At 41.4% G+C, this 16,428-nt stretch overlaps 2 long non-coding RNA genes across 2 annotated transcripts in view; one reads left to right on the forward strand and one right to left on the reverse strand.

The window, feature by feature from the left end:
- LOC310880733 overlaps positions 1–11,259 on the reverse strand; it is a 33,567-nt gene extending 22,308 nt beyond the window's left edge. The window contains exon 1 of the long non-coding RNA XR_014571870.1: positions 10,813–11,259. This is a non-coding gene — a long non-coding RNA (uncharacterized lncRNA). The remainder of the gene's footprint in view (positions 1–10,812) is intronic.
- LOC310880734 lies at positions 8,312–11,391 on the forward strand. Its single transcript, XR_014571871.1, has 3 exons — positions 8,312–8,826; positions 10,278–10,319; positions 11,255–11,391. It is a non-coding gene; the product is annotated as an uncharacterized lncRNA (long non-coding RNA).
- The last annotated feature ends 5,037 nt before the right edge of the window (positions 11,392–16,428 follow it).

Below are 16,428 nucleotides of genomic sequence, written 5' to 3' on the forward strand. Positions count from 1 at the left end.
CAGAGCGTCTGTTCAAACATCTGCAGCAATCAGATTAAGAATATGAACAGTATGCAGTAAAATAATATATTTATTTTCTGTATCTTAGCTTCCTATCCAACATTCTGCTTTCCTAAATACTTTTCCAGATGTAATTAAGATATCCTAGCTCAGGTAAGCGCAGCTTTGAATCTCAAGGGTAGTCACGGTAAGGTGATGTAAACATATGCATTATAATACAAGTTGAGATGACGTAAACATATGCATTATAACACAAGTTATTTGAGATGTTTTTGAATTCCATTTAATTATTTTACAATATTACCCAAAATATGCTTTTTGTTTTTGTTTGTTTCTACTGGTGTCTAATATCCACACTGAAATTCATCATAATACGCACTGCTTAGTATTCAAATATGTTTGGTCTCAAATGAAATTTCAATAAAAGCAGTTATGTTATAATGTTTCAAATATGTCTCAAAAAATGTAACTTGATAATTCAGAATCTCTTACATTTTATCCAGGATAGACTTGTGCCATGTGCTACCTAAAGCTGCAGGAGAAATTGGTTGTGATTCAAGCAATTTTTATTAGTTATACTAAAAGCTTTAATTTTCCTGTCTTTTCTTGGCAGTAACTCTCAATGCATCATTTTATAGCCACAAACCTGAGAAGATTCTTGATGAATGCTCAGTTCAGAACTTGGAAAAGCTAACAAGTCACTCAGTAGACTTAGTGAGTGGGCCTAATTTCTCAGGAAATTTAGCATCAGACAATCTTCATGCCATCTATATCACTTGTAATGTCTGAGCACCTTCCACTGAGTACATTAAGCAAAATGACTAGCATATCTCATATGCGGTTCATGGTGCAGATATAAACTGTGCATTAAGGAAGAGTTAATAAAAGGAAAATTAAAGCAATTGGAAACTTTCTCTGTCTTCATGCAGTCCTAAACTATTCCTCCTCCTCCTCCTGCTATATGATTTTGGTCTGTGGTTTTGGAGGTTTTTGGAGGATTTTTTTGGTGGATATAAACGCCTAAGACAATGTCACACTTAAATTAAAGACATCATTCTTCTAATGCTTTAGAATTAAATTGCCAATTTCTTGTAAATGCCATTTACCTGACAGGTTTCTTTGTCCCTGAAAAGAAGTACTACCTCTGTGGCTGCTAAGGCTGCTAAGAACTGGTTTCAGAAGGACTTTGTGTGCAAAAGAGGAGGGAATGCCACCTTGCTTAGTGAGGATTCTTTTTTTTAAACCCCCGTGAATGTCCCAGTGGCTGTGTGTGTGACAGGGATGCAATACTATTCGTGTGCTCTGCTTCCTTCAGAACACTCCAGCTCATGCTCCAGCTGTGCCAGCGAGTTCAGGAGCCAGCAGGACGCTAGCGTTCTTAAGATGCTGGGACCAAGGTTGGTCTGGATTGCAAGGTTGATTACAGAGGTTGTTTGCAGTATTCTGAAAAGTTGTTTAATACGCACTTTTTTTTTTTTTCCAGAAGAACAAGCTGATGATCTGCTTTGCATTTTCAGACCACACGACTTCAGTCCGGGTGCTGACTGACTTGAGGAGTGACAGCCAAGCTCCTTCTGATGGCTTGAGTCTTGAGGCCCCTTGTGCCTGCTAACCCCATTGCCTTCTTCTACTCAGTCACTTGGAAACAGAGCTCTTGTACTCCTCAAATTGTAACATGAGATATTTATTTTCACTGTGTGTTTAGACATCTTCTGCTGTTTACAAATACCCTCTTCCAGAGCCAGCAAGGGCAGTTGAAGATATTGCTGCCTCCAGCTTATTATCTTAGCCCTTTGCCAAAGACTACTGACCCCATTGATCTAAAGATAGAGTAACTCATACTGTCCTCATTAAGAAAAGTCAGTTAATTACTGTGCATATATGGGCTCAGCTAATCTGATTCAGGTGAAAGCAGGCGAGATAAGGGGTTTATTTGAAATTGGTGTGCCAGAAGAAGTGATGCCTGTGCCTGGTGGAAGAGGCACGTTGGGGCACGCTGTCAGCCAGCACTGGCGCTTGCATGGTGGCTTGGTCCAAGGGTCCAGCAAAGACAGACACAGCAGGGGAAACAGTACCAGGGTGATGGGCAGTGCCAGCAGTGGGTTGAGGGAACACCTGTTTTTTTAGCAGTTTAGATGCTGATCCATCAGTATAGTGGATTTATTTTTATTTTAGTTCTTGTCTCAAATATTTTCTGGCTCACCCATGTTTCCAAAGAGCATTTGCAATAGAGAATGATGAATGTCCTAGCCAAGCAACACAAAAATGTTTTTCTTTCTCTTCCGTCTTGCGATGTTAGAGCTTTGAAGCAGTGCTACCAATTACAAAAACAGGTGATTAAACGTGACGTAGTAAAATGTCCGTATTCATGGTTTGCCATCCATTCTTTTTTGCAGCTTGATTACTTGTTCGAAGTGTTTGTGTTCCTCTTGGTAAAGTTTTGCTCTGTTCAGTGCTGTCAAACTGGAGTAACTTTGATGACAGCAGCATTCCCTTAAACTCGCTGTAGCTAACACTGATTCAGCTAAAGCACTTTTGCTGTGTTACAAAGCACTCTGCAAAGAGCTTCTACAGCGTGCCGTGTGCTCTCCTGCACAGGGCAAACTGTGGCCTCATTCCAATTTCTAATGATCGCTTACTAGTCTGCAAGTGTAATTTGTTATAGTTGGAATTTTTGATCTGTTGCTAGAAAAGCTGTCTAACCAAAGAAAGCGTGCAGTTTGGAATGATCTTAATGCCAAAATATAACAGCCACTTCAGAAAGTGATCTCCTTGCTCCATGCCTGGAGACATTTGGAAAAGACACTTCTAGGAAAAGAGGAAATATTGAGGTAAAGAAAGTATGGGAGGAGGATGAAAAAGAAAGAAAATCAAGAAAAAGACAAATACACCTACCTGAGTGCTTCTCTCCTCTTTTTTTATGCCTAGGTCAAACTTATCTAAGTCACAAACAGTCACCTCTTATCAGAGAGGTCTAGACCCCCTCTGTTCCCTTCTGCAACGTCCTTGTCATTAGATGAGGAGACTCCACAAATGCAGGGGCTGATTGTGGATACACCATGTTCTTGCGAGGTGGTGATGGGATTATCTGGCATGAGAGCAGACACATAAATACCGCTACATAGCACAGGCAGATCTGGCAGCTTCTGATGCGGTGGTAGGACTGGTAGTGTTCTTTACAGCCATGTTCAGTACTGCTCTTTGCTCAGTCATACCCAGCTTTTGGCTTATCTAAATAGATCTCTGTCTTGAAGCAGTTATGCAGCTGCTTTGTACTGTTCCCCTACCCAAGCTGCAGGAAACAATGACTTCCTCTGAGACCAGGCTGAAGCAGGAAACCATGAATTTCTCCTTCCCTCCTCTCCTGCCCCCCTACTTACCAGTTTAGCTCAGAGGTATTGTATATATAAGGTAAGAAAGTCAATTTTTAGTGCAAGCCTGGGAGGACAGGCTGCCAGTCCCAGAGATGGAGGCTGTGACCAATGCAGTTGCAGTAACAGAGTTAGGGAGATCAACATCTTGCTGGAGAGCTGTTGGAAAATCGGTGGAGCAATGGCCAGGTGGGTCCTGCATCAACCATACAGGACTTGCACCACCTCTGGAGCCAATTTACCTTAACTGGCAGGAACTTTAGGTTTTGATGGTAGGACTCAAAACTGTAGATCATGCTGGATATTCAGCCTCACACACATGAGCATGAGAGTGATTTATTTGACAGATATCCAGGATTTTGAGATCAACAGTTCATTTCCTGTTGAGGTCCCTCTGGCATATCAGGTTGGCAGAATCAGGTTGGTGCTTAGGGCAGTTCCCTTTCTGCCCAGTGCAGTGTTGAAGCAGGATGGCAATACAAAGGCTGGTTCTGTCACTCTTTTACAGTCTCTTTCCATCTTGCAGCTGCTTATTCCTGCCCCGAATGCTCACACATGTATGGGGTGAGTTGGTTCACATTGGTGACCTGTTAGAAAACAGCACACCTCCAAAGGTAATTTTAGATCAGTGAGCTGAACTGGCTGACTTTAGCATCAAGCAATGCCTGGAGTCTGAACAAGGAAGGATACTGAAAAGTTCAGCTTATGGTGGTGGTTGGAAATCAGAAGTACTCCTTTTCCTTATACAATATTGCATCCTCAGCATGTTTGAAAATTCAACCTTCAGCGTTTAGTTAAATGCAAATGTATTGTTTGGTGTTGGTTTATTTGATGCACTGGAAGTCAGCGTACTTTTATTATGAAACAAACGTGTCATGGCTTATTGTATTTATTGGTAACGTAGTCAGAAATTCTAAGTTTCCAAAGTTTGGAGTTGAGTTTTTAGGTATACAATTGGAGTGATTCAAAGCTTAACATTATAATGGACAAATAAATAGCATTTACATTTTCTTTTTCCTTCCACCCTTCCTTGTCTTTTTTTTTTCTTCTTTCTTCCTTTTCCTTTTTTTTTTTCCTTTGTACAACTGCATTTTTTTTCTCACTTGTTACATGAGTGCACCACTCTTGCAAATTCCCATCTAGTAGCCCTGAAGATGATGGCTCCTCACTCTAGACAGCCTGCAAATTTCTGTTACACACAGTCTTTGTGCACATCTGTCTTGTTCTAGAAGGACGACTTTAGGTGAAGTTGTCATTTTCTTACGATCAGTAAGATCTTCGCCTGTATGTCTTCAAGCTCTTTTCTAGGTTAGCTCAGTTGCTGACCCCAGCATAGTGGCGAGCTCTAAGATACCTGTTCACTGGAATCCAGACTGAAACAACTGCACTGCTGTCTAGCAGCGGTTAGATCAGGAAGATCAAAACCACATGGTGGGGGAAAATAGGTTCCATGATTATTAATCCTCACTCAACGGGGACAGAAGTTTAGGACTTCAAACTTCCTTCAATTTACACTGACCCTCATCTAATGTCAGTGGAAAGTTTACATGGAAACCAAAGTAGAAGACATCCTCTCTGCAGCATTTGTTTTTCAATTCATTTGTACTCATAACATATTCTATTCATCCTTGACATATAATAAAGCATCTCTGAACTCATTACTGCACAATTGCTTGATTTCAGTTCAATGAAATATTACAGCTTTTATTATCATCTAGTAATTACCTTTCCTCATCTACAAACATAAACCCTGTGTCAAAGATCTTGTTCACATCTATTTTACACTGATTATAAAATTTTAAATGATGCTTAGATTATCCAGTTTTGAGAACAAACTTTTACCATAATCCTTTGTCTACATATTTCACCCCATGCTGTTGTCCCTATGGGACTTTAATGTGGATCCAGATAAAATTTGCTATATTTGTAACAGCAAGTAAACCGTGTTTCATCTCCTCGATTCAGAAGTTATGGTGCAATGAAACATAGCTGAACAAGTGGTCCTGAGTAAATGAGGTACTTCAAATTTTCCACTCCTACAGACTTTGACTTGTGTTCTGATTTTGGATTTGGTGTTATGCATTTGGAGATACTATCAAAGTTCCTACAGACATTTGCTGCTCTTGGAAAACTTACATGATTCTGCATAACTGTGTGTCTGCTCAGTCTGTATGCAAAGAAAGGACTATGACTGGAATATCAGGAATCTTGTAGGTCAGCATTAAAGGGCAATTATCAGGGTTACCAGAAGCAGTATATATTGCCTATTTATGCTACGTGTAGCTTTTTAGTAATGCACCATAATAAGGTCTGACACCTCCACAGTTCTTAAATAGCACTGAGCACCTATATCACAGCAGAGTTCCATATAGTCAGATCCCAGCACAAATGTTAAAACAAAGAACCTTTGAAGAGGTTGAGTGGTGATGAGATTACATGAAGAAGTGACTTTAGAGCAAACATAGTTTGTAGTCCTCTGTCCATAAATGTAAACATTTTAAATAAAGGTTGTATAAAGCTTACTTTATTTGAAAACTAAGTTTTGCTTAATGCATGACTTAAATACACATTTTTTTGGTTTAAAAACATATACTTCTAAAATGTTTCCTCCAACAAACTAATAACATACCAACAGCTTTAATATCACACCAACAGCTAAAATACAGCTAAGCTCCTGTCCAGTTTAGTTAGTATGAGGTAACATTGCTAATACACTTACTAAGATTGAATACAACCCCTTCGGTGGTGCAAGTTTCCTACTGCAGGCTCATATGAGAACTGCAAAGAAAGGTATTCAAATATAATAATAATTATTCAAATTAAAGTGTAAAGATATTGTTTTTTGTTTTGTTTTCATTTGATAGGAAACAAATTCTAGGAATGGACAGAAAACACAGGGAGGAGTTATTTTCTCCTAATTGCAATGCACTGGACTTTTTTAGTCAAGCCAATCAATCTGAATCACTGATGTTTGAAAAATTGGCTTTAGAGAGAGCAAAGAGAGGGGGGGAAATCTACAATATGGCAATTACAACAATTCTAGAAGAAGAAAAAAAAGGTTCAAAAGGAAAGAATGGTTTCCCAAACTCATTGTTCAAGAATATGAACCTAAGTTAGTAGGTGCAAAGATAAACATTTCAAAGGAGGAAACAGACGGGGATTCTGCCTGCTGTGGAGCTGGTAATTTAGATGTTGGAGCTGAAGAAAGCTTAAAAGAAACAGAGGGTCATTGTGCCTGGAATGCAAGGGAATTAGCAACAAGAAACGCAGCAGACCGGCTGGGAAGAAGTCTCCGAAACTCCTCCAGTGCTGCTCAGTGCAGCGCTGGTGCAACTCAAAACTACGCGTCAAAACCTACAAATAGGCTTTGAAAATGCTGAGCAGGAACAGCTAATTGCCCAAAAAAAAAAAAAAAAAAAAGGAGAAGAAAGGTTCACTGCAAAACTGCCCAGTTAAAGCAGGGTCAAAGGACAAGCTTTGAAAAAGATCTCAAGCTTCAAGGCTGAAAACAAGACTTACGTGAAAAATCAGGAAACTTAAGAAGATTTAATGAAGAGTTGCTCCAGGCAAAAGGAGAAACTATTAATTTAAATCCAAAGAGCAAAAGATTTACAACAAGACTCCGAGTAAAGTTAAAGCAGCAACGTGAGCTCGGAAATAAGACTCGCATAGAAAAGGCGAAAACACAGGAAAATAAGGAGCGAGTTGGAAGTCGTTACGAGCAAACTAAAAGTCGCAAAGGTCCCGCATGCTTGGAACGCTAAAGCCTTAGAACTGCTTGGGAAACGTCTGCCGGCCCCGCCGCGGGGCGATGCGCTCGGTGCCTCCGGGGTAAATATCTTCGGAAGCGAGCAGCTGGAAGGGACCCCGCAGGGGCAGCAGCCACCGGGGCCGCGCCGCTCACGGCCCCGCCGAGGTGGCGGCCCCGCAGTGCCGCGGCCGCCCGGCAGGGGGCGCTGGGGGCGCGGAGCGGGGCCGGGCCGAGCCGAGCAAAGCAGCCGGGCCCCGGGGCCCCAGCTCCGAGGGGTTTTTGTGCCATAAACTCAGGGGCTGCGTCTTCTAAGGAAGGGGCGTAGAAGCCGGCCATTTGTCTCCTTAAGGTGCTCTCTGCAGCACGGCCTCGGTTGTTTAGGAAAAGATTTTAGAAGTCCGCTCGTTCGAAAAGTCTCTTGTAAGACCCTGCGGGTTTAGCAGCGAGTTAAGCAGCAAGCTGCTCCTGTAAAAACCACCACGAGCACCCTACAGCCTACTGCTAGGCTCGTCCAAGACGGGGGGGAAAGTTCAGTTGCTGGCTGCCCTCACGTCCAGCAGTTTGTGCATCCCCTGTGTGCACCTGGGCGTCAAATGGAGATGCGAGGTTTTCGCAGCTTCCCTCCCCAGGCCCTTGCTCTCCCAGGGCTGAGAGCACCAGCGGGACAGCCGGGGAAGCAGAGGGCTTGGGGGCTCACTCCCTGTAACCACCCCAAGTTTAATCATCAGGGAATGCCTGAACCGCCCATGCTTCCCCAGGCCTTGCGCTCTGTGAGGAGGTGGGTGCTTTAAAACCCGCCAGGGCACCCCGAGCCCCAGCAATTCATATTTACATGGGTAGGGGGGGGCAACGAGGGGTGGGATACATTTAAAAATTACTCAGTTCAAAGGTATTGGCTAGTCTTTGCCTGTCTGTCAGATCTGAGTGAGTGGATTTTCATGGAGGAATTTCATGGAAATTAAATCTCTACTGGAGCGATCCATTCAACTCCTAAAGCTTCAGCCCAGTTTTGTATCCTGGCTGAATACCCTGCTGAATAGCTTGGTGGGGATGCAAAAAGCCACCTTAAACTAGGGATTTTTTTTCTGCTAAATTGACTTCAAAGTAGTAATTAAACAATAGCTAGCTTAAAGAAAATCAAGTTATAAGAAGCTACAGGACCAAACTACGTTATAAGTTGAGGGTATGTTTTAGGGGAGGGGGGCGGGGTGTGTGATGTTCAGACTTGCAGAGCGACTGGGAAGAGTCAAACTGAGAGAACCAAAAATGGGTACAAGAAAGTAAAATGAATCGCACATATTCAAACATTTTTTTCCAGCTGTACTACGGTCAAGTCCAGAACTGAGTAAATGGCTGCAGAAGGAGACTGCAGAATGGTTTGGGATACTCTAAGCAAAAGCATCCAGTTCAGATGCCAAAGCAGCTTTTTTTGGCCTTTGTCCTGTCTTGTGTTTGAGGCTCGTCTTCCCCATGCTGCTCTGCACAGAGCTGAGTGCCGCACTGCTCAGTATTCATCACTTCTTTTGTAAAGCAAAACTGTTTGTGGCCAAGAGCATCCTTGCAGCCAGTCTTCTCCCTTTTCGTCTGCCTCCCAAAAACGCAGTCCCAACTGCAGTCATGCCTGTGTATTGTGTTGATGATTTAGAAGCACATTTGACTTGAAGCTAAAACAAATGGAAACTAATCTTCTCTCTGACTTCTTTGGTAAATACCGCCGAATTCTCTCTTCCCTCTGCACTGAAACTATTTAACTTGCCTCCTTTGCTTGGCCATTTACTCATTTCAGTCCTTGGGGTCCTTGTTACCACATGCAGAATTTTTCCTGTGCTTTATGTTCTTCCATCATGCCTGTTCTGGAAGGAGAAACCTGCAAGACTGTAACCTAATTTCATTTTAAACCTCTTTGGAGTGATTGATTTGAGGGCTTTCCTTGGTTGCTTAAATGCTTTTGTGGCTTTATTTCCAGCTATGTAGAGGTTGTCACCGAATTAGCTAACAGAAAAAAGGTGAGATAAACACATATTTGGCACTACCACAGCTGCTAGATTTTTAGTGTTTACAGTAAAGCATACTATTTTAAAGTGAAATGTCCGATATTGCACTTAAATCTAATAAACATGGGTTTTTCATACTTCCAGGGAATTTTTGATAATCCGTGGTCAGGTTCAGTCCCTGGAAGGATGGCAGTGTGCATTAGCAGAGAATCTGATCCATGGGTCATTAAAATAGTGTCCATCTTTGAGTTGTGTCAAATGACACCATGTTAAATGGCACTTGAGATAATGACTTTATAGTCTTACTAACACTTACTGCAGTCCTTAGGCTAGACTATCAAATATTCCCAGTGTCCCAGCTGTCATACTGTTACTGCGATAGTTACTGCTAGAAGAAAGCTCATAAAATATAATATGCGATTGTTACATTGCTTTTCAACTGTCACCGTTTATTTGCACTGAGAATTGCCTTTCATTTTTTTAAACCTGAATTTAATAGCTTGCTGAGAACTACAGCATAGCATCCCTATGAAATGATAAACTAAAAACTGGCCAAAACTGTTTGATGGCAACTGTAAAATCCTGGTGAGATTTAGCCCCCCCACAGACACTCTCATTGTTACAGGCCTTTGCTATACCTCTGTCAGAAGGCTGGTTCCTGCCACGCAGTAGTTCATGTGATAATTAAGTTTTATCCTAAGATGATACAAGAATACGAAGGCAACGCATTAGCGTTTGACAACTCTTCCTAAGTACTGAAATGGGAAAGCACTTTGGACAATACTTAGGTGCTTCCATCCTGTTGGCCGTGTGTTTAATGGCAATACATAATGACTGTTCAGTAGTGCTAGTGTAATTCATAGAAAGTTCACAATTTCAGTTCAGAAAACCATACATGCTGCAATAAAACACAATAGCAGAGCATGTGTTTTGTTTACTGCTTTTCTGTCTAGCTGTTACGCATCATTCAAACAGACAATGTTGCTGGAGTGTAAAGTAACTGAGAGCTCTGCAGGGTGATTTATTATCAGCTAAGCTCGAGGCCAGCAGCGTCTGTGACAAGATCTGGCAACAAGTCAGTCACATCTCATTGTTGTGTGGGATACTAGCGCGTTGATCACTGATACTTTCTGAATAATCAGGCATCTCATCTTTCTCCAGGGGAGAGCTTCGGGATCTCAGAATGCTACCTTGTATGGCCAGGTGGGTTTCCAAGCAATAGACTGTCCTGGTTTGTAAACCAAAATTTTCTTACTGCACTTCAAATAATAGCCTGAAAAAGTGCCCTCCTGCAGTCGTGTCACACCCAGCTAGGACCGGCTGCCGGTGAGAGAGAGTTCCCTCCCGGCAGCACGTTCATCTTTCCCTGGCTCTGGCAGTAGTGCTGTTCTGAAATGAGACAGATCAGGTTGCTGATCTGGTTGAAAACTAAAAACTACCCCTCCCTCCCCTCTAGTTAATAAAGACACAGGTGATGGTGCAACTGCACTTCCTCTGGCAGTCAGAAGGACGTAAATTCTTTGTAGGAAAGGACATTAACGATGCACGTGCAAGAGTCATCTGCCCGACCTTACACACAGTGTATCTACCTCTTTTGACCGAGCTTGACGGAAACTGTGGACTGTTCTCTGACTGTCATAACTCTGAATGTCATTCTAACACCCATATTTTACATAAATTTTGCAGTTTTACTTGCCTAGTGCCGCTATTCCCAGAAGACAATCTTGAAAGCTGTTGCTGGTACTCACAAGCCAGTGCTTCCAGTTACCAGATGAACAGCGATTCCTAATGTGGAGACAAAATTATCAATACTTAAAATTTGAGAGGTCTAGGTAACAAGCCTATGCTAACCAAAAGAACATTCCTTTCAACCAGAAGCTAACAGTCTGTAACTGTCTCTAACTCCCCACCTCTGAGCCAAGGTAACACTGGGTGTCCCACTGCTATAGACTCCACCAAGAGCCATCTCTCCATATGGTCACGCTATTTACTGTTTGATTCCTTCTTGGAATTGTGGCAGCTAGCAAGTTCCTTAAGGAGTCCATCCCCAGGATCCCTAGCAGGGATGGATATCTGACTTTGTTAACATTGTTTTTTCTCAACTTATTTTTTTTTTTCCCTCCTGAAACAATATACAGGCTGTCTCTCTGCAATCACGTGGCAGACGACAGGGGAGCAGAGGGGAGGCTGCTGCCTGAATGTTCTTTCACTAGGATCACAGTTGATGATGCTTCTGCCTGACCTGTCCTGAACGGTACCTGCGTTACTAAATGCTTGGAGTCACCAGATCTCTGACACCAAGAGGTGAACTGTGTTTGTCCAGAAAGTTTTGGAACTTGTGGCCTGTTATCTTTATTGTCCAGCTGTAGAGAACATATTCTAGACAGTTCTAGCACTTCAAAAAACACTAGAGCATGTTAAATCCATATCTGCGAAATCCCTCTCTAGATGGGAAACTGAAGTCTACAATCTAAGATTTGTTTATTTATTTTTAGGAAGTGATGATGGTTTTAACAATATATTGAATACAAAATAAGGAGAAGATATTTTCCGTCAGCCACAGATGGCTTGAAACAATAGCTCTGACAATAGCTCCAAGATTCATCCAGTGAACTTTGCCGGTGTAACTCATAAACTTAAAGATGGTTATTTAAATTAGAGTATCATTAGCTATTTCAATGTTAGCGTGTTTTTCGCATTAAAAAAAAAATCTAGTTAAAATACTAGAACATAAGTGGTTCTAATGTCTTTCACTGATCATTACATTTATCTTACCTCTAGCCTCAACAGCTTGTATGTTCCAGTTACTGATTGTAACCACAAACATCTGTTGTGTATTTAAAATAAGAGTGCAGTCTGAATTAACTACACCATAAATCAAAACAAGTATGATTTGTATTAATCCTCTTCAGATGTATTTTGTTTGAAATTGTTCTATTACTTTTGGAAATAAAATCATACAAAATCCAGTGTTCTAGATATTAGAACTGAAGTCCACCTTGCTAAGCCACATGCAGGATATTTATGTTTAATGCAGTCCTCTCCTCAAAAAGAAGAATCTGAACGATGATTTATTGTTTGATTTATTATTTCACACTTCATAAATGATGTAAAACCTTTACTACTTGATGGCATTTTATCTTTTTAGTTGTAACATGACTGACTGGTAATGCTCATCTCCTTTTTAGAATCAGTTTGTGAATTCTACGGGAGCAGGAACAACTTAGTTGTTTGTAAAATCCACAAGGCACCGTAACACAGGTAAGAAATCTGGTAGTTAGTATGTAAAAATATTTTCTCTTAAATACTTGTATAATGTAGCAGGTAGAGGCCCTAGAAAATATCGGGATGCTATTATAACAGGCACTGTACAAACACATAGAAAGAAACCACTCCGGCTCTTAAGCCTTTGCTGTCTGTATGGACAAGACGGAGAGAAGCAGGGAGATGAAGGGACATTCTTCTTGAAGAGATGTTTGGCAGTGACTTGCAGCATGCGATTCCAAATATGGGTACGATACTATGTGAAACCTCAAGATACGTAATGTTTTATTGATCCCCACAAGGACAGACCTGGACTTAGGTCAGTAGAAAGCCCCTGTTTATGTCTGAAGAGAGCACTTGCCACTGTTTTGTCCTAGAATCACCAGAGAGCAGAACAAACGTGGCACAGAGAAAACACATATACGGAGGTGACTGAACACAAAAATAGCATCCTTATGGATACACGCTGTGGTGCACAGACCTCTAATACCTCTTAGAGCTAACATGCTGCTGTATGGGAGTGTTGTGTAAAGCTGTGTGCTTTTAACTCAATTAATATAAATTGAGTAAGAAACCCCTATATTTTGTAATCCTGGAAGATGACAGAGCTAGTTCAGGATTGTGGGCACACTACCTTACACCTATCTTTACACTAAAATAATGAGTGGTAATACGGTTAAGGCTTCAGTCACTATTGGCAACATTTGTTCTTTTGAAGGGCATTTATGGGGGCTTATTTTGTTTCATTTTAAGTTTAAAGCCTGGAACCTTTGTGGCTGCTTAGAGGATCAGAGATTATAAGACTAACAACCTTGAAAAACAAACAAGGAAGCAAAAAAAAAAAGCAAATGCAATGAAGTATCTAAGACATATCGGGGAAGACTTATTCCAGAGTTTAAAACTGAGCTGCTGTTTTATAGTAAAAGCACAGAGGAGACTTGTCTGTGGTGTTTTGGGGTAGATCTCAAAGCTCGTTAGACACCAGTTCCTTTAGCACAGGTCTTTGAAGTCCATATTTGGCTACCAACTAGGGTGTATGGTCAACATTACTCATCATTTCTAAATTATATTTTAATATCCTTTAATTGAAGAACTTTTTTTTTCTTTTTTTTTTTTTTTTTATTCCTAGTAAACTAGAAATGGTGGTGTCTGCAGGATGGCTAAGCAATTCAGTATTCTCTTTTACCAGGACATCTTCCATTCATTATCTTTATGCTTTATTTTGATTTCTCTCCTGAATCCTTGCAGTCATTTTTTGTGGATCTGCTAAAGCAAAGCTGGCAGTGCTTGTCTTGAAATCTTGTCCTGTAAACACACTGCCTTTGTAATAAGGTTTAAACCACTGTCCAAGTACAAAGAATATGAGGGTTATTTGGAAAAGTGGCTGGGGTTTTGGTTGAACTCCTGGAAGCCGTGAGCGTTGAAGAGATGATATGGGTCTCACCTTGTTTTATTTTCATTACACCTTGTACATAAAGCCAGATGCAGAAAGAGGTAAGATTTGACTTACTGCACTTGTTTGGACTATACTTAAATCACGGAGCAGAAATACAGCAGCTCAAGACGTTTTTTTAGAGGATTCATCATGTCTCTAAAACGACTTTTCTAAAATAGCTCCCTCTGGTATATTCTTACAGAGCTCATACAATGTTTGGGTTTTGTTTTAATCAGGCGCTGCTCTGTGGGAAATAAATGAGGTTTTATTTCCCATCATTTTAACTAAAAAAATTAGCTGCACACACTGAAGTCACTGTGAAATGTACTCCACTACAGCTGGGCTATAGAAAATCGAAAAAACTGATCATGTCTTTGATGAAAGATGAATGGTTTCTATATAAGTCTGAGGTCTATAAAGCAACTGGATTAATGCTGTATCTGTGAACAAATGACAAGCTCTGTTTTGTAATTTCGGTCTTTTTAGATTCTTGATTATGACATTTCTTGTTCTCTTGAAATGGAAGAAAGTAAATAATTGAGTTTGTGGGTGATGAGCTTGCCAAACACAAGGCAGTAAGAAGTTCTATAAGCTCCTGTAGTGGTTAATGCCTGCTGGGCTCCTTGCCAGCACGGTCAAAATATTTTAACATAAAGTTAGAATCTCCTTATGCTGTCATTTGGCCACTGCAATCGACTGGCTGGCAATAACCTGGCATTAGTAATTACAAACACAACTGCAATACTGCTACACGTGACCATTATTCATGGAATCTCTGGCTGTAAAAAATCATGATGATAAAACATTAAGTCAGCTGGATACGCGGTTTCTAAAACTCATTAATTCATTTGCCTTGCTGAGCCTCTCAGTGAAACTAAGTATGTCAGAATTCAGTATTCATGTGAGGTACAGCATCCCTAGAGTGCTCTTAAATGCTGTGCTATAAGAGAATAAAGCAACTGGCTATGTTAATTTTAAGTCCCTTCAGAAAGAGAAGAAAATAGACTAGTGCTTGGAAAACCAGAAATAACATTTGACTAAACATCTTTATCTGAGAATGCCCACAAAATAGAGCCTTTTCCTCCCTCAGGCACGCCACACCTTTGGTTCTCAGCCTTTTACTGGAGCACGAAATCAGTATGGTCCTCCACAGAAAGCTTTTCTACCTAGCTCTGCAGGTGCCGGAGCTATACAGCAACATGCTGCATTGCATATATTGCAACAGGAGCCAAATCAAACCACGATCACAGTTATCTTTATTGTATGTATTTTTAAATTTTGCCCTCTAAAACTCCTTCACTCAAAGAAAGGCAAAAAACAATGCCAGAGGGAAACAAAAACAATTGGCCTGGGAAGGAAGTACTCACTGAAAAAATGTCTTTTCAGCCAAAAAAAAAAAACAATTGTCTTTTTTTTTCTTCCCCCAATAGCTGATTTTCAATAAACATTCATTGAAAAGTAAAAAACAAAGAACACCAAGGAGAGAAGAAAGCTTTTCCTCAAGACCTGCAGTGTCTCTGTTTTCTGGAACTCAATGAAGAGACAACTCCTTATTAATAAAGTGCAAAATAGTGAGAACAAAATAACAAGATGGCAGAATAGTTTCTGTAGCGATAGCAGCGTAAATCTTCTACGTATAGTGAAGTAAAATGGCAGTACCGTGAATATTTAAATGTGTGTCCGTATTTGGGTCTCTCACCAAGTGTGATGCTCATTGGGTCAACGCATTCAATATGACGATCGATTCATGGGGACAAAAAGTACCATTTTTGTTACTTATTCCATTTGGGAAAACAGGTAATCTCCTGCAATCTGATTCTTGCCTCATATTTTTCTATTTAATTATTATAACAACTATTAGCTCTTTAAAAACCAAAACTAGAAAACTTTAAATATTTTAGCAACAGTAAAAGTGTGTTATCGGATTGATTTATTCTTACACAAGGATATTCTTGGAGCAGCTGCAACTTTTCCACTAACACTCAGCACAATATCGGTGTTTTAAGACCACTACTCTGAAAGCACAACAAATCATATTGGAGAGGCAGTTTTGCTGATACAACCACCCACAATTTTTTTTTTCCACATAAAAGTTACCATTACCACAAATTACGGTTCTCTGTGCTGTTGTGTAAGGTGTACCTGTATACAGTGTGTTATGCTGCAGCACGCACTTACAGCTCAGCTCTTTTAACTACTGGTGACGTTTTTTTCACCTCACACCAGCTCAAAGCCAAGCCCCGCTTTCTGCAAGCACGCTGCACGACTGGCTGCCAAAGCTGTGAGTTTGTCCGACGTGAGCGGCTGGAGGCGCCCACCTGATGCTTTCGGCCCATCTTCCCCCAGGTCCTGCGAGCAGGCACAGACCCGAGAGGGGCCGCTGGGGACGGAGCGTTACCTCACGGCGCCCCTACCGTGGGCTATGACTAAAAAGTGGGGCAGAGGGCGGGATTCGAGCCAGTGTAGGGCCAGCCAGGGCCCGCTAACCCCTCAGCGGCACCCTCGCAGCCCCGAACCGGCGCCGACCGCCGGCCCCACGGCCCCTCCGCCTCAGCCTCCTCAGAACACCACCCCCCCCCCCCCAGTCGGCCGTGCGCATGCGCCATCCCCCGC

Source organism: Anser anser (genome assembly GCF_964211835.1).
Source record: "Anser anser genome assembly, chromosome: 13".
NCBI lineage: Eukaryota > Metazoa > Chordata > Aves > Anseriformes > Anatidae > Anser > Anser anser.